The sequence below is a fragment of the Anopheles merus genome, chromosome 3R (assembly GCF_017562075.2).
Source record: "Anopheles merus strain MAF chromosome 3R, AmerM5.1, whole genome shotgun sequence".
Classification (NCBI taxonomy): domain Eukaryota; kingdom Metazoa; phylum Arthropoda; class Insecta; order Diptera; family Culicidae; genus Anopheles; species Anopheles merus.
In genome coordinates, this window is record NC_054084.1 from 12759835 (window position 1) to 12779585 (window position 19751).

The following is a 19751-nucleotide window of genomic DNA, read 5'->3' on the forward strand; positions in this document are numbered from 1 at the left end:
ACGAAAGCTAAAACGTTAACTAAGAAGAAAACAAACAAGTGTATGAAACTCAAGCGCCAATCGTAGCTCTTTCCATTAATGATTTTGAATAACGAACTTCAACATCGGAACAGGTAAATAAACTTTCGTTCCATGTCAGTAACAGTTTTTTAATAAACATTCATGCACACGATCTTATTGAAGAGCTCAATAATTCTAAATAATCAAGGTTCAATCTTTGATTAGTGTAGGTGGTGTACTTTATTACTTATTGCTTCAGTTGTATATTTTAGTTCTAATTCGATAGCTTATCTCGCGCTGGATTACTGTTTTGTTATATAAAAAAGTTCTATGAAGGTGGGCTCGTCCGGGATTTGAACCCGGGACCTCTCGCACCCTAAGCGAAAATCATACCCCTAGACCAACGAGCCCGTTGATAAATGTGGCGATGGTAAGCAAACAGTATGCTATGAAAACACAACAAGTTTGCTGTCATGAATGTTAACTTTCACCATGACCTCACCATACAACAACAATCACGTAGAGAAAATGTTGTTATTTATTGTTTAATTTCAATGTATTTCATTTTTAAAGATGATGATGGTGATGATGATGTTTTTTTTCTTTAGGTAACTTGTTCCATTTTTGTGTAAATGGTACAACTTTTTTAATTTTCCTCAAATGTAAGGTTATTTGCATTAATTATGATATGTGGCTATAAAATAGATTTTCATAATGGCAATTGTTATATAAAAATAATATTCAATATATTCTACTGCTCTATTTAATAGAGCCATAAATAGTTTGTTAAATTAAAAATGTATTGATAACAATCTTTTTGAGGCTCGAATATAGTATCGAAATAAATTTTGAATACAAACTTTACAAAAAAAAACAATTACAAAAAATCTTAACACAAAATGCCTACTTGCTGGAAAAAGTCCAACAACACGGAACTGTCAATAAAAAGGAACAGCAATCGGCAAAAACTCGAGGCTAACTTATGTAACTGACTGTATCTTTTAATAATTTTCTAATGAAATACGCAATTTAAAAGTATACAAGACCGATACATTCACCTTGTTTAGCATGTATCATATCAGATACAATACAAAGTCTGATGATCTTAAAAAATATGCTTGAATTATAATTTCAAACACAAAATCGAAATATCACAAACTATAATATCATGCTATTTCTTCAAAAAAGTATATATTTAGTATGTAAACATTTAAATAAATATAATAAGCATACAACATAGAAAAAGAATGTTGGTAAAAAGTAAACATGATTACGATGACTCATCAACAAAAATCAATTAATCAAATCAATTTGAACCATCTACGACACATGAATTCATCAATAGAGAACAGGTAAAACGAAGCTTAAATCAATCTAACAAATAATCGAATGTAAACAATACGTTTACACAAGCCAGAAGTTAAACTGAAATTCTAGCAATAATAAAACATACATAATTTATATGTTTAAGGCTGGTCAGAGATCAGCAAACGGCTTGCTTAATGGAAATACCAAGAATGTTGTTTGCTTTAATAACATATCTCAAGCCCTTATTCAATTTACTCTATACTTCGATTTTGTCCTACTAATCCAATTATTAGACATTTCCAGATGTATTGCCGTGTTGGTTTATTACTGTTTTAAACTGACAACGTAATGTCAGATGCACAGTAACACTAAAAAGGTATCCTTTATTCACAATCCTAAACAATCCCGCAGATAACAGAGCTTATGTCCTAGTTTTAATTATTTCTTTACAACACATTTACAGCCAACCCTTGCCTTGTCGTAAAATCGTAACCTGAAAACTAGGCCACAATTGGGTTCAACCTCACGCACTCCTTCAAATATCAATCACCAGAACTTCATCGAATCAAATGTACAATGTGTCTACCCAAACCCAAACTTCCCCATCCCTATCGACATATATGCGTATGTGGGTCAGACAGCTGAAGTTTAAACTCATCTATTCCGTATCCCTTTGCCCCGAAAAGGGTCCCGATGAAATCAAGATCTTTTGCGCTTTCCAAAAACAGGGCCATCTTTCGCTTCCCGAAACAGAAATGGCGCTCATAAATGTATTAATGATTTTATTTGTTTAGCTGCCATTCTAATTAAACTTTGTTCATTACACGCACGAGGTATCGGTGTTACGGTGGGACGGTGTACGTCATAAAACTGTTCCTACTGGTGCAGAGCGTAAGGACGACCGTCCTGTCGCCACCGTGACGCACATGGACACACTGAACACCGGCAGTATAAAATGTAAATGCGGATCCCACAATTTATGACACTGCCGATCGTGCCATGTGAGCTCGGTTTATGAAAATTTATTATTCCAAAATCGTAAAACTGATCACCAAAAGGCTCGCTCCTACTGTTTAGATTCTCATGACGAGCCAGCGCGTTGCATTCGGTTCATTCGGTTTATCCAGCGCCCAAATCAGGCTCACGACACGCCGCGTGAACGATGAAGCCGTGAAGCCGCCCGCGACTAGACAAATGTCCGTGGCAAATTGAGCCACTTTCGGTTCAGCATGTCGAACTGGAGGCTCCACTCTATGCACACACAGGCACACACTGTTGGTGGCATTGGCGGGAATTTGTTTCATTTGTTCCATCACTCCAACTTCACATCACATGGTGGCAGCAGGCGAAGTGCCCAGTCAACGTAAAGCCACCGTTGACGTTCGCAACGGCATAAAACGGCGCTGCTGGCCGGGCTCAAGTAGGCCAGAAGCCACAAAAGCTAGGAAATTTAATTAATTGGCTCACATTAAGCGCATTGCATGCGTTCGTTCGATAGGGCTTTTTTTAGTTGGTATCTTCTCGTTTGACTTACCAGGGTGCCTCACGGTTTCATTATACTTCCAACGGCGTGCGGAATACACTGGAAAAAACCCCTAATTCAATAACGATCACAAATGACCGAATATTTATTCTTTCCTGCTTGGCTGCCCTTAATCAGGCATCGTCCCGACGCATCTGCGTAGTAGGCGATCAAAACCACTGGTCTAGTTTCCGACCCGCCCTGGAAGCAGCCTGATGATGGGGGATCTACCGCTCGTTACGAGATCTGAGCTTACTAATGGTATTAATATTTTCCAAAAACTGTCAAAACACACTTTTTTATCCCTCTTGTTCCCGCATTCAATCGAAAATTGTAAGGTGCGATCCATATAATGTTAAAACAATAGATGTTTTGAATTATAGCATGGTGCATGGCATGAATATGGTGTTTTTTTTTAATTAAGGAATGTATCTGGCTAAAGAAAAGTTTTTATTTACAAATATATTTCATGAAACAGTATCACAAACTACAGAGACATTCGTGAATTTTGCTCAAACATTTTGAAAAAATGTTCATTTTGTGCATTTTGAATAAATGTGTGTGCATTAACAGATGGAATATTCTTACCGTGAGACTACTAGGACTCTTTACTTTTATTTAAGTTACTTTCACGCAAGATTGAATTATCAGCAGTCGTTCCTTTAAGTAATTTAACGACTGAACTACAGTTTCATCAATTACAATTCTTTCTTCTAACATGTGATATTGTTCATCCCAAAATACTTTCTAAGACTATATTTCTCTGATTAACACAATTATGTTGATGTTGACTTAAGGATGTTAAATGTTTAATATCCATTATCACATAAAAAAAATATTTCTCATAACTATCCAAATGTTCCAATTTTAAGGTAAATTTCTCTCAAGTTTTATCTCTCATATCATAATGCAAAATCCCATGCTTGTGACAATCTTTTTATCCATCCAATCGCTTTTCCGTTTGAACAAACAACACCAAAGAAGCTAATCGCCAAGAAAAGTGCTCATTTATTTGCCCATTTTACTCCGCATTAAAATCGAACGACTGCATCAAAACAAACAAACCCTACCAACGACAACTTAAAAACAAAAAAGAGATAACAGTTAGAGGAAAAAAGTTTTACCACAAAAACAAATCACCGCCACCCCTTTTCGTGCTACCCAGTTCGCAGTTCCTTCTGCTCGACCGTGTCGCGCACACCAATCCGCTGTAATTGGAATCAAATTTGTCGGATGTGGCTGATTCCACCCTCCGGCCCTGCCCAGCATGGTGGTGGCCCCATGCGTCACCATATAAAAATGGACCATCGCATAATCGCCGGTGGGTGAGTTCTATTACATCCCTACCCCCTTCCACCCGACCCTTCCATTCCCGCCCAGTACGGCCGTGTGAGACCGCAAAACAGAGCCGGCCACAGTGCAAACAGTTCGCCCGTTTGCCCTTTTATGATGATCCTGTTAAAGTGATTATCATAAAAGTTATCATAATTCTATTATCTACGGAAGATTTGACTTTCCTTCCACCATCCCGCATGGGTGCTTTCCCCTAGCCATTTTCCGACATTCACCCGCACGCTAGCGCACATCACACGTTTTGCGCAATCTCAGCACATCGTGAGCCAATCGAACAGGCAGAATCCCGTTTAAGGGTGAGAGGGGTGAATTGCAGCAAGAAGAAAAAAAAAGACGCAAGAAAAACGTGTCATCCAAAGGGGACAACAATGTGATGAGAAATTGCGCCACCCTCTCGTTAAGCGGGAGAGATAATAAAAACCGACGGCCACGGCTTACGGCACGAGCGATTCGTTCTGCGCGCTACCCTTCATTAGTCATATCGTTGGGAATTGTTTTACGGTTCACTTCTGGGCGAGGTGATTTGTTTTTAATGTACACGCGCGGGGGTGAGAAAAGAAGATGCGCAAGGACAAAAAACAGAGCACACGATATACCCTTGGCGTATCTTTTGACTGTGTGTGTGGCGTATCCTCGCTGTACTACTGTCCGCACCGGGAAAAAGGGACGCTTTGCACCGATTTGTCCTACATTTCATAAATTCGGATTAGAACCATCATGCTGATGGACCATTACGGCATGTTAGGGTGGATGAAAATTATCCCTATCCCCGCAGTCCGCCGTCCGCACTGCACGGGTGCACCCCGTAATCCTGTTAGAGTGTGTAATCGGTGGATGAGAGTGTGGTTTAAAAATTGATAAAACTTAATCCACAATTTGAAACTGTTCAACGTGTGCTATTTATCATCGGGAATGTGTACCCTCTGGCATATGTTCTGTTTTTGCCACTAATTGTGTAGGAAGGTTTCAAGCTTGTTTTCAACATTTTATGACATTATGTTGGTCCTTTTATTTGGCTTTTTTTACAAACACGAGATAAAAAATGCAAAACAATATCTTTTCTTCTATTTATTAGTCTTGTATTATTTGACTACTATACATCAAACGCACAACAAACATCACCTTTTCACTTGGCTTTGAAGTTGGGCTTTGCAGATGAACGTTTAACTCGTAAAAATATAGTTTATGAGGTCGTGTACATCAAACAGGAGGCAAACATCGCGCACCACCCAAGAACTTGAAGCGTCCAGGTTCCTATCCAGGCGCCGAGTTGATGCGCCGCTTATGAAGTCGTTTGCTAGATCAAAGGCGGTGTGCGAATAAAATCAGACCTAATTTCATCCAAATTAAATAAACCATCCGCGTTACAAACATCGCCATTCTGAGAAATGAAAACGAGTCATTAACCGTTCATTTACGGCAGCCCATCTTGAGGTACAAAGCAATCCTGTTTACGGTTGAGCATGGTTAGAGTTGAACAGTTCTTTTTGATCCTGAATCATCAGACGCTTCTATAAAAAAAAATCATATGATTTTGTTCGCCTGAAATGTAATTCGCAAAAGCTATTTTATAAAAGACAGATCTTTCAATACATACCGGCTGCAGATGCGTTATTGTAATGCATTATTTTTATTATATTGAATAATGAAACAAATAGATGCTTATTGCCACCATTAACATTTTGCAGTTCACTCGCTCCCTTTATCGTTCCATTAACGATTCTCCACCGTGTGACTATAAATATGAACAAGGTAGGGTGAAAATGTGTCAAACTTTTGTGCACCTCATTTAACCGTCAACGGCTACCGGGGTGGATCATATTAACGATATGGGGCATGTCGTTATACATAAAAATTAAATGGTTTTTTTCTGTGATGTTTGCATATCCATATGCAAAATGTATCCATCCTTTGGGTGACAATTTACGCGGAAAAGCAAACAGAAAAAGAACTTTGAATGGCTTTATGTTTGGATCTACCCATTCGAACTGTTTGGAGAATTTGTAAAAATGACGAGAATGGAAGATAGCTTCAACAGCGTTATGTTACAGTAATTTATCTAAAGTAGAATAACAAGCAGGCTCCAATGGTTATGTTAACTGTTGAGTGTCCCTTTTCTCATCTGTTTTAATAAAACGCAACACAAACTATTTATTGGTGTAGTGTTTGTAAAATCATTTATTTCAATAAAACATTGTTTTAGACATAGTATTAATATTGAACATATCCATCAACTGGTCCATGTTCAGTACATTTGTTTGGTATCCAGGCATAAGAAATTTACGCTACTTTTCTGCCCAAGGTAACAGTGACGTGAAATGTTCTAATTGAAAACAAACTAATCGTGAGAACCGTAACAAATCCAACGGCTTACCTAATACATTAACCAGATGTCTTTTCAACAATGTTTTCACTTGTCTCTCTTTTAGTTTGCTGCTATAGGTATCATTCTGCTGCTATAGGTATCGGTGGGTAATAAGTTCAGAATAGTGAAATAAAGTGAATAGAAAAATCAAACGAATTCAACACTGGCACCTCCTACACATGTTTGTTTCGAGCTCTTTGTGAACATCCAAATCTAAATTCAAATTGACAACACATTCCTCGATTTCGAGCCATATCAACTGCGTTACGCCAATTAGCTCGTAAAAATCTTTTCACGCGCACCATTCACCGCACGTGTTAGATAGGACGAATATCTAAACGACCCCCTTTTGATGTTTGGTTCAGGCTGGCATAGGATTTTACAGCCGTCAACATGCGTACCAAATCTACCGCGCGGTCCATTTCGAGCGGGGCCGAGAATGGCACAAACCTCCCGCTACTGGTTCGGATAGTTAATCCGTGCTCAAGGGTGGTCCCTGTTATGGAGTTTTTTTTATGAAATAGGGAGAAAGATTTTACAATCCTCTTGACCATCGTTGCTATTTTTATGTACTTTATGCAGAAATATGTTTAATATTCATCAATTAAATCGTTTGGTGCTTGAGGTAAAGAAGCATTGATCGTGGGTTATATTGAGAATGAATTAAAATTAAGCCGTAGCAAAGATTTCTTGTGCAAAGCTGATTTAATTTAAGTATTTTTCAAGGCTTTAGTAAGCACGATTTAACGACTAGGTATTTCAATTTTATTCGAAGGCACCTGCTTGGCTAACACTTCAAGAGAACAATTAAAATCCCTTTCCACACAATCAATTTCCCATAAAAGTGAGATAACAATCCAAACACAAACTAAACCCACAATGCATGATACATGCAAGATCCTCACGATCAGGTGTAAACTTTAACCCAAAATGAAGAAAACGATCAAAGTATTGTTCCTTTACATAAGCCTAGCTTAGGAACACACACGAGGCAAAGGCTTTTATGATGAAAATAATTCAATTTCCACGAAATCGTATTCAACTTTGAATGAATCTACAGAGACAAATTGTCTACATTCAATCGTACGATTCGGCGATAACCCAACAAACTAGTCAAACTAAACACGGGTAGACATCGCGTCGCCTTGGCAACGCCGGCTCTGACACGTACACCCCCACCGTCATTGCAGTCTCACGCATCCTCTGTGACCCTTCGTCTTCGTTCGGCTCAGATGCATTCATCAGATAAAGACATCAGCGATCCACGCAACAAGCGTTCGAAGATCGATCGGGTCTTCTCGATCGCTTTCAGTTTTCCGAGTGCAAAGTCATCCCGATCACGGTGCGATGTAGTAAGGCGTAAGAAACGCGTTGAGACACAAAACTATTATTGAACAACCAAAGTCCAACAAAAGTTGAGGCGTTTCAAGCTTTAGCACAATTGTGAGACATTCTCACAGATCGACGAAGCAAAAAAGGAAACTAAATGCTTGCTTCTTTCTTTTTTCCTTCGTTTCACTTTAAACGCTCGCACTCTCGTTTCTTTATCAGAATCTATTTTCGGGACGTGAGGAACCAAACAAAAAAAAAACCGAAAAAAAATCTATCCGTGTTGGTGGTTGGTGTGAAAATTCAAATTTAAATATATGCATTAAGATTAGTGCCCAACGCATGTCAATCATGTTGCCGCGTAAAGGGGCGTACTCAACAAAAACGCAACCAACGCGGTCAGCTTACGAACCGCATGGGAAGCGCGGTAGCGAATGGTGGTACCATTCAGGGACTTTGGGATTTTGCATCAGCCGCTTTCGGTTGGTTCAGTGTGAAGCCTCAGAAGGCGATGATGATGTGGCTAATTTTGTTGCCTTTTGTCGGGCTGCTGCCGGTGCTGCGGGCTGGGATTATGAATGAATTTGCCCCGTTCCCGGACGTGTGAGTAAAGCGTTTCATTGATCAATTTAAAATCAGGTCAGACAGCGTCAACTGAAACGATCGATAATGTGTGATCATAAAAAGAAGGAATGCAAATAGCTGGTTTGAATTTTCGGTGCAGAGTTCTGAAGATTGTGATTTGAGAATAAGAATTCCTTGAACAATTGGGAAGTTTTATGTATACTTGAAACGAATAAAAACATATTTCATCTCCATTTTGATGTGTCCTTTTCATTTTTATTTCAAGTTAAAATTAATACAATCCTAGGATTTTGTAAGTTTATTCGAAGAATGAGCTATTACAGAATCTGAGACGATAAAATCGAAAATCAAACATTTTGTTCAGTTCTATTCTTGATTGACTAAAATTTGAATAAAAGAATACATGAGCGATAAATTGTAGCCATGAATAAGATACTTAGTTACTTACTTACGTACTCTTACTTATGCACTACCTACTGACCCTAGGCTACCTATGGTTTCAGTCATAGTTCATAGTTTAAAATAAATCATCTTCAACGGTCCCTTTTTTGAACACATAAACCTATTTTCTCTCTTTCTTTTTCTCTCTCTCTCTCTCTCTTTCTCTTTCTCTCTATCCCTCTCTTTCTCTCTCTCTATCTGTCTCTCTATGCCTATATCTCTCTCTATCTGTCTCTTTTTCTTGTTGGCCTGCTCACGATAGAGCACGTCATCAACAATAATTCCCCAGGATACTCGGTCCCTGACTGCAGTCTCCAATCCATGTAGACACCCGATCTCCGACAGGTCTCGCTTCACCTGATCCCGCCACCGAGTTCGCTGTGCTCCCATGTGCCATATGCCGAACTGGGAATCGCTGTCGAACATCTTCTTGATGGGGCAGCCATTGTATCCTGCCAACCTTCGCCACCTTCAGGCTGTTCAGTTCGCCGTACAGCTCAGCAATTTATTCTACGTTATATAGAACTTCTCGTAATAATACAGAGACATTCAACATTTATTAACGTAACTCTTTTGCCATTTCACATGAAGAACATGAACATCGTTCGTTCATTATCTAGTAGATATACGGTATCTGTAACCAACAAATGGCTTGCAACGAAGAATGTTAGATTTTAAGCGTAGAATTAATCTACCGATTGAAAGAGGCGAAGAGGCCAATTGGCTCAAAGTCTCTATAAAAAAAAAAAAAAAAACAACATCTAGCTTAAATATAACATATCCGTACAGGCTATCGTAGACCTGTAAACAAGTCTTAAGAAAGTCAGTAGCTTCGATTGTCTCAGCTCATAGCAATTATCGATTATCAAGATCTTTTACATGACAATTACTGAATACCAAGGACAAAAATAAGAGTCTTTTGCCATTAACAAACTTCCAATTAGCCTTATTGTACGTTGAATAACTTCCAAGGAAACATAATAAAATTCATACAATTTTTCGTAATGCTCTTTCAAACAAAAACGTCGACTACAATGATTATGCAAAAATGTCCATATATTTCTCTTCATCAGCGGCTCCGTCGTTCAAAATCATTGTTTGCGTCACATTCAACACCTTTGATCCACAACAAAAAAGAAACCCCTTCACACAGCTTTATTATGGTAAGCCATTTCCTGGCACAGTTATAACGACCGACAAATGATAACCCATACGATACTTACATCCTCTCCAACATGCATGTAGTCGTAATGAGTGGTTTAAGACACCGAATAAGCTTAAATTATGAAACAAACAACATCCCGCTCTCTTTGCACCATGCTCATCCACCGCATGCGACTCCCGAGGCCCGAAAACATTTGTGACAAGAAGGTGATCTCGTAAACTGCGATTATACCACCTTCCTCCCCTATCTCATCCCAACCTCTCAGCCGATGGATTGCAAATTATGCACATTCGGTATCTCATCCAGTCACTCTTTTTCTCGGCCCCGCTATCATTATCTCGCCCCAGAACCTGAGCCACCGTCCGAAACACGGTGCGATGAAAACATCATTAAGCCGGTAGCTAACTAACTACTGTGTGGTTCGGTCAGAAGTTGTGGATTTGTTTTGGATTCTTCACTTCCTGTACGGCGATCGAGAGCGTGTCCCAACCATCAACCATCGTTGAGATGGACGAGAGGAGTGGTGATGGTGGTGGTTCCACAGACCATGTAGAAATGTCATGTCGCTCAAATCACCACCAAACCGCAACGAAACCCCGTCCCACCTTCACCTCAACCACCATCCTTCTCTCCTGAGAAGTCCACACTGAGTCAGCGGAATTGCGCTCATTTACATGATTTGGCCAACCCATTTGATTAATCCGCACCGTTGAGCTGTGAGACTGAGGGACACGGCCTTCTTCGGCTACCTGCCCGGGGGGCTACCGCTGCAAGTCGTTTGTTTCCTTTCGGATGAGGCTCCTCTCCTGGTACACCGCTCTCAGCGCGTGGTGGTTGATTAAAAATTCAAATTCTTGTCAAGAATCTTTTCAACTGTCAAGCAACAGGGGATGCCGTGCGGTCATCATTCCTTTCGAAACGGTATCAGACCAGCGGCAGTGGAAAGCTGTACATTCTTTACTGCTGCTGCTGCTGTTGCTGGGAGGCTAAGATGCGAGCAAGCAAGACAGTGTGAATGGCACTGCGACCGAAGCTACGAATGAATCATTTCACGGTAGTCATACCCACTTCAGCGACAGGATTCGATCCGACTGAACCGAGATCGAGAACCTGATCTTGATCGCTGCGCTAACGGCAGCGTCTGCGGAAATCGTTTCTAAAAATCAAACTCCTCTATGTGGATAGATTAGTGATAGTGACACACACACACAGAAAAAGAAGAAGAAACGCTTCCTTAGTTGTACCAAACAGATCACCCTATGTCCGCCTTAACGTGGGGTCGACGTTTTCAAGAGCTGCCCAGCACGCCGAGACTTTGATTAAGGCTCGCGCACGTCCACCACGCACCACGGGTTTGATGGGTGATGTGTTGAAAATATTAAAAATATTTCTATTCCTTACCACTCGCCCCCCCCCCCCCTCTACCGCCTTCCACCAGCACTCTATCTATCCATCAAAGACGGCCCATCTAGCTCCCGGTACAGCTGCATGTGCTTATTTTCATTAGCAGATCCCAAATATATCCCCACCTTTGGACGGTCGTGTTTCAACACGTACCGGGGCAGAGCAGCAATGTGATTCGAACCGTCCTAAATGGACACTGAAACGCAGCCAAAAACTCAGTAGGGTTATGTCAATCTTGCTTCGTTTTTGGTGCTGTTGTTGTTTGGTCCGTCCGGAGTGACGGACGTTTGCTTGAAAGAGGGAGCGTTTTAACTTTTATCACTGTCAGCTAACGATGATGGCAGCGGAATGCGATCGGGAATGCGATCAAACCGAATGGTGCTTTCTTGGAACGGAGCAACCCGGGTGAAGTAATTAATCGTTCTGTAACTCTGAGCTTATTATTAACTAGGAGAATATTATCAAATATAAAATAAATGCATTATACCAATATTTGTAATTAAGATTTTTTATATTATTTATAATGATATTAAGCTCAGCTTAATAAAAAGCAACATTTCTTATGCAAATGCTCATGGTGGTGAGCATTACTGTATTTTTTATGATTTTATAAATACATGGTCAAAGAATAGCTTGATAATAAAAATTTCTATAAAACTTATTCGAATTCGAAATTATAATCTCTTCTCTAGCACATAAGCCGCGATGAAATCTAAATCATGGTTAATAAATATGATTGACGTTTTACGATAATTTCATATGATTTGGTACACTCGATCGAGACTGAAAGAAATGATTTTTATTGCAATCCGTAATTATATCACCATCCAAAACATTAATTTGCTGCATCCTTAATGATTCCAATGCCTTTTTCCTAAGTTTAAAGTGTAAGTTTAACATTATAAACACATTCAATAACATTGGACTAATTTACGATCACTCAAGTGTACGAGACAGTAGCTTGCAAATTTAATTGATTTTTTTGTAAGTATCATATCCATCATTAGGCATTTAACATGAAATTTTATCTTATTCTGTACTATTTTCTCACACCTAACAAGTATGTTTCTATATGTTTGTTCTGCAGTATAAAACAATACGAACATGTTCAACTCTATTAAATAGCTAACAATATATCATTGACATTTAACTATCATACAATACATTAATAAATTAAATATGTTTGAATATGAAAATGATGTATGAATGATGATTAAACATTTGAGATAGTTCAGCTTTTTGTAAGGAGCTCTTGTATTTCACAATATTTCATTAATAACTTAAGCCATCAGAAAATGTATGATATGTGGTGTTACATTGTTCTACGTTTTGCCAAATCATCCTAGACACCGCCTGAATCTCCCTGCGTGTTTCATCCTGCTCGTCGCACAAAAGCAAAGAGGCTTACCATCGCGCACCTTCTGTATATAATTAGCATCATTCAACAATGGTGCCGTTGTGTGGCCACGATCAAACGAATTCTCACGCCATCAAACGCACCTTACGCAAGGATCCCGCCTTTTCTCCGGAGCCGTTACCACCACGCGACGTACGATATTCCCAAAGATGTTCGATTGTTGTTTGCCTGCTCGGCTGCGTGAAAAGTGAGCCGCCGCTCGAAAGGTGCCAAACGGCTTCGATTAACTGTTCAACCATTGACTCCGTTCCAACCATGACACGGGAGTCAAATCATCTCCATCGCCATCTTCCCACCCTTTCAACCCAAGCCGAGTTTGCTCGGCCAATGTTGCACCATTTTGGAGGATTCGACAGGGTACCGCTGGACCAGAAAACAATTTCCCACAGTCATCAAACCTCTTTACGTGTGACCGATTCTGTGGCCAATCCGGGCGCCCATTCACAACCGTCGCGTCGCCGCACTCTCTTAGGGCGAGACGATCAAAACAAGCCTTCCCTTAAAATCAGCCAACAATAGATCGGAAACGGGTTTCGTGGGAGGAGAATGGGATGGTATCGAATTGGATCAAAAATCCGTACGGTGATGCTTGCATTGAAGTGCTTCTCAAGCGACCACTAACAGATGCTTTATTTTTGCAAAGGTGAGAAGAAATTTAAATCGTACTGGGGCTGGACCAATTTATGAAAGTCCAAAATGAAATTTTTGTCGTAGTGTGGAGCAGTTCCAAGGGCGTAATCATTCCACCACACGTTTAATCTATTTTTGATTTCTTAATTAGTTACCCCTTCCTTCTGCCTATGATTAACTATTAAAATGTACCACCCTCTTCATTAAAGGGCTTTTTTTTGCTAGGTCGAAGTTTGTTGACTGGGTAGAACAGAGAGAACGAAGATAAATCGCTTGCTTCATTTGCGTTTGACGCGACGAGAAGCGCCAGCCAGACAAACAATCCGGACGAACATCGTACCAAGCTCATCATGAAGCAGCTGTCGACATTCGCAAGTTTGAAAGAGGAAGCTTCCTTTTGAGTTATAAAACAGTTTCTTCCTCCGATAGTTTAACTTGCGGAGGAATATTTTTTCTTGTCTTACCACCGTTTCTGCTTCATTTGAGTTTAGTTTCAACACAGCATTCGTTGTGAATTCAATTGTAGGAAAGTATGTCTTGAGAGAATGAGTAATTTATTGAAATATGAACGTACGGATACTTAACAACGTACGAATATTTGTGGTGTTCTCCTTTAGATAATTTTTGTTTTGTAATTTTCCTGTTATTTTAAGACTTAAATTGTATTTTATAAATAATACAAGAAAAAAATACATTTTATTGTTTTTTTGAATTTTTGCAATTATTTCTAAAATGAAATTGAATGGATATACAACACTCATCATCGAAATTTTTCCCTCTTTTTGGCATGAGTGTCAAACAGATTTCGGCAAACGGAGTCCATGCTCAGGCCCAAAGACTGTATAGGAACGAGGTAAACTATTATCCAAAATCGGATTGGGCATCTTGGATGCAATTTGACAGCAGAAATCCTTAGAAAATTCATCATTCCCTCAAACATTTACTGTTACTACTGGCAAACATACTCTTCCTGTAAAATGTTTGAACCAATTAACATTTTTCTTGCAATAAATAGACCAATTTATCATTTTAATCCCAAATAAAATCTTTAAGAAACAATTCTCAAGTAAACCATACGCTATCGCATCGATTAATGACACAAAATGGGCAAAATGGCTCTTGACGGATATAATTTCCAGTTTGTATTACAAATTTAAAATTATTTTATTCTTTCCATGATACTGATTGCAAATTAAACTCTTCTCAAGGTCCAAGCTAAGCACATCCGCCTCTAATTTCTAATTTGATCACTTCCGCTGAACCGTGTGCGAAAACGTAGCAACCATGTACTACGCTCCCATTGCACAATGGGCAGTTTAGAACAAATTTCGGGATAAAATTATTTTTGCAGAAATTGTTTGTTTTTATCGTTTGTAGTAAAGAGTTATGATAGTAAATAACATTTATATGTAGTTCGCATCCATACCACCAGGTGGCGCTACATAAAATAGTGTTTTAAGGGACCTTTGCTTAATTTTATTAATTTGTGTGTTTTTTTTTCTTGTATTTGTTGTTTCTAATAGTATAAACCATATTAAAATAAACTGTAATGTTTTATAATATATGAGCAAAACATAATAATTTTGAATAAGATAATATTTTCTGTTTTGTATAGAACAATTGTAGCTAATTTTCATCACTTTTACTCACAGGTAGTACAAATATTAAAATTTTACATACACAACTTAGGTGGATGCTATTACAAGCTTCTGACGTCTTGTTCACATTTCTAGAGACATGAATAAAGGCATTTAAATAATTCGGTAGAGCAGGTACATTGAAATAAAGTAGTTCCCAAATTCGTCATGAAAAGCAGCTCATATTGTTAGTCTTTGAATATTCATCCTATACTTTTCCAAGTCCTGTACTGCCTTCAGAAGGGGTAATAAAACTAAACATTGTATGTTCTTGGTTTTACAACTATCCGAAAAAATCAGAGTTCAACGATAGCTACAAACAAAGTATTTACTTCATTAGTAAAGTTAAACTCTGTCTTTGTTTTAGTGCGTGTAGCTACTGATATTGAATTGGTTAACGAATCAGAGGAATACAGCTCATTATACAAAATGTCCTTCTGGATGCATTTTCTTTCTTGCAAAATATTCTTTGTAGCATACTCCCCTATATCCTTATATTTAGTTTGTCATGACTTTTGGGAGTTTCTTCTCCCAAAGCGCCAATAGATGCTGGTGCATTCATAACGTTTTCCTGTTATTCGTATAATTTCAGAATTATTTTCCTTACATCCGTCTATAATCTGGAGTAGGACCAAAAGTTATTTGATTCTAATTTGCTTCATTATATTTAATAATAAAGTTAGGTTAGAATAGAAATTTACATATTAGATAAGTACATGAGCTGAAACTAAGATACACAGCTTCGTAATGGAAATTAAAATCACGTAGAATATAGTTTTGTAGAATACACTAAATACGCTACACTAGGCTCCTATGGAGCCGCCTAGTTGCGCATGTGTCTGTTTTTAGAAAAAGTTGATGTGATAAAACTTCAATAAAATTCGCGTTCGCAAACTTTCGCAGAATATTTCTTCACAGATTGATAGTATATATATTACACTATTATGTGACATATATGAGACAACGCCACTCTACGCCACTTCAATAATGGCATCATGTCAAAAATTAAAATCATGAAATTTTTTAGGAAGTTTCTTCAGTTATTATCGTTTATTTTTGCATAAAATTAACTTAACTCAAAATCTTTAATGTATTTTTAAAGCTGACTAAATATCCTTTTTAAAATATCTAAACTTATCAAAATCAGTTTATATTTGAAAAAGTTACAAAGGTTCGAAATTTTCCAATAAAAGTGAAAAATTTTCTGCGTTTTTTTAACAAATCTCGACTTTGAAAGGTCTTTTCTAGAGAACCAGAAAAGATAAAGAGCTCATATTTGGTATTTTTCTTAGTTTAACCCTTAGTATTAAAACCTATTATTTGGAATTGCGCTATTACAAAGTTGATTTTTTGAATTTCATCCCGGCAAATGCCCATTGTGCATTGCCTTGGGAATAAACATTCATTCCATAACTTCACACCCCTTTCGTGTGAGCAGGGACTGAATGAGAAGAGAGCAAAAAAAAACGGATGCGAATATCCCTCCAAGCTTCCGTGACCGATCGGATATCGGATTGGTGTGATGATTTTCGCACTTTCTCACTCCAATTGACACGTTACCCGGCTCCCCGCCATAGCCCTTGCGCAGACCGAGAGCGTGCGTGCGTGTGTCACACCTTCCGCAAAGCGAAAAACGTTCCCCGAAACCGGAGGCCGTAAAGCTTCACGCCAAAAAACCCCTTAAAAGGGTTACGCCGGCGCTCGGGTTTGATCCGCACCGAGATAGGATTTTCCCCCGCGGCTAGTGTGTTAAAGCGCAAAACACACGCAACGCTGCGACGCGCTGGCGTGCGTGTGCTGCTCCGTCGCACGGTTTAACGTTAAAAAAAAGAGGTGCCACTTGCTTCAGCCTCAGTACGGAAATTCGGTCGCTCGTAAACCCCGCATCACGGAGCAGGATAGCGATCCGGAAAAAGGGATTTCCTTTCCAGTTGGAGGCGAAGGAAGCCACCGGTTCGGCAGCTATTTAACGGGCGCGACAACGATTGTTATCACACGGACAGGCCTTTGCGGACAGGGCGAACGTTGGTGGGTGAAGGAAAATCTAAACAGTAGCTAAAACCCTTTGCTACGGTTGAGGGTGCCTAAAGGCTCGAAGGCACGGCCAGGGTCGGTGTCCTGATTTATCTAGCGGAACATCTTATTTTCAACCCCTTTTTCCGACGTCGCGCGAATCTCGGGAGGGTTTGAAACGGGTATCCTGAAAAATGCTCTCACCACCACCTCCAACAGCGACCTCATCTGCGCTAAAAAGTCTTTAAATTACACTACAGATGACTGTAGGTTTTGAAAACAAAGCAACACAATACACTGGCCCAATTTATGACGCAACGAAAGCAAAACAATCTCATTGTCAATTCGCGTGGAGTGAAATGGATGGAATTTAAAATAAAAAAAATGCTTCCTCTACTCTCGTTTTATTGTGTTTCAGTTATTTTAGATTTTTTATCAACCAATTGCCACCGTGACATACATTTTTTACAAAACAAAATAGAAAAAAATACCCCTCCCTGTATGTAGCATCTCTCTAGCACTTTGTTTTGATTTGTTTCGTTCCAGTTAATACGATTTTAAAGTCAACGCATTCCCAAGAGTTTAAAGGGGTAGTAACTAGGGAACCGTATCATAAGATCTGTACAATTCGAGATGGTGTAGTTTTTTCTCTAGTCGAAACTAGGAAAATTGAGCAAAGGTTTTTCATTAGAAAAAAAATATTCGAAAATTATGTTTAACTCAAAACGATACTCTTCCTTTATTATTAAAGCATTATCATGATTTTGCGATGGAAAATACGCATTATGTGAGTTTTGTAGTTCAAAATCAATTGTTTCACTGTTCCTCAAAACTAAGTTCATGAAAACAAACGCTTTTCAATTGCTTTCTGTTTACTGTATTCAACAATTACGTTTTTCAGATATTAAAAAAATCATTTCTGGTAGATTTCCGTTTAAATACTTTACTTTTTTATTTTGCATTATTTTATACATGCTCATTTATAATTTTTACAACGCTTTTGAGATTAGATTTTATGTGGAATATTCTCAACGTTACGACACATAACATTGTCTTCCGAATTATAGTTTAGCAACATATAGGAAAAATAAGGAAAATTTCCAAAAAAATAATGTGCATATAAACACATTCTTATCCTTATTTTCTTTCATTAAAACTAAAAACATCCAACAAAATCTTAAATTTAATGCTTTCATTACGTATTTACTTAACCAGTGTTCAAGTGGTTTATACATTTATGTTTATAAACGGTTTAGCTCAAATATATGAAACATTAATCTGAAAGAACTCTTCTCATTAGGCTTAACTTTATTACCTTTTTTTATTTATGTACTCCATTCAATTTAATGAAAATTTCTTAACATAGGTTTCACATCATTTATATTCAAATAATTACTGGGATTGAAAAAAGGTTTCCAATTGAACGGAATAAAGCTCAAGACGGACACATTTCTGCAAAAAGGATTCATTTGGTGGGTCTTATTTCTTGAATTTCCCAAACAAAATCGATCGTTAAAAACTATCATCTACTGACGGATCACCCACACACGTTGTTCTTGGAATTGGCGGACCAAACATATTTGTGAGTAGCAAAACAAACATTGAATTGTGTTTTTCTTTTCTTTCTCCAAAGCTACATTTGCTTAATATGTTAGCTGTACACGCTTGAACAAACAATCAATCTTTTACCCTTTTTTAATTTTCCCGCACACACTCCACACATGATACCGAATCAAACCCGCTAGCAGTCCTTGATCCTTGATCCTTACCCACATTATCCTTCACAGTCCTTCCCGCGGCCGACGTCAATCGCGTCCCTAATCATGACAGGACCCATTCAAAACAGAGCACATCGTTTATGCCACTTTATCCCCGCTCCTCCTTCAACGCCGCCTTAGTTTAGCAAACCTTTCCCGCCCTTCAAACCCGAAAGGATGATCCCGAGGTCCATTAAAACTGTCACATTATTTGGATAATGAAGCTGACAAAAAACCAGCACCTGGAAGCGGCAGGTATCGACCGTTTTGCACCGACACTTGACAACTTGGGTCCGGGGGCCCCCAAAAACCACTTCGAAAGTGTCTATCGCTCAGGGATCGGGGATCGGGGCCTTTTAATCTATATCAATTAATCCTAACGGACATGGATCGTTTTGTCCCGCTGTCTATTGGCCTTCCAACATCGCTTCGATGAACCGTCGCTCCATCTCTAGCTCGCGCTCTCTCTCTCTCTCTGTATCTCTATCTTTCTCTTTGTCCGTCCGTTTTTGGTTCGGTTTAATCGAAACAACTCAAATCTCCACACCTGTCCGTCTCATTTTGCGGACCCCGAAACAGGTCTCGCTAGGTCTGCGCCGCCCGACCCCTTCGCCCAAAGCGAGGTTTGACGATGCACCGGCCAACACTTGACACTTGCAGCTTGTTTCACTGCCAGCTCTCTAACCGTCTCTCACTTGGCTTCCTCCCTCGCTCCCAAAACTAACCACCCGGCAGCACACACTCAAAATGTTGGGGAGACGTTCTGTCAAACAAACTAGCCACAATTTAGTTACGTTTTTTTTTTTGTTTGGTAGTATTATTTTC

General features: G+C 38.9%; 1 non-coding gene across 1 annotated transcript; it reads right to left on the reverse strand.

Annotated features, from left to right (window-relative positions):
- Positions 1-338: 338 nt before the first annotated feature.
- Positions 339-410, reverse strand: Trnap-agg. Its single transcript has one exon. It is a non-coding gene; the product is annotated as a tRNA-Pro (tRNA).
- Positions 411-19751: the final 19341 nt, after the last annotated feature.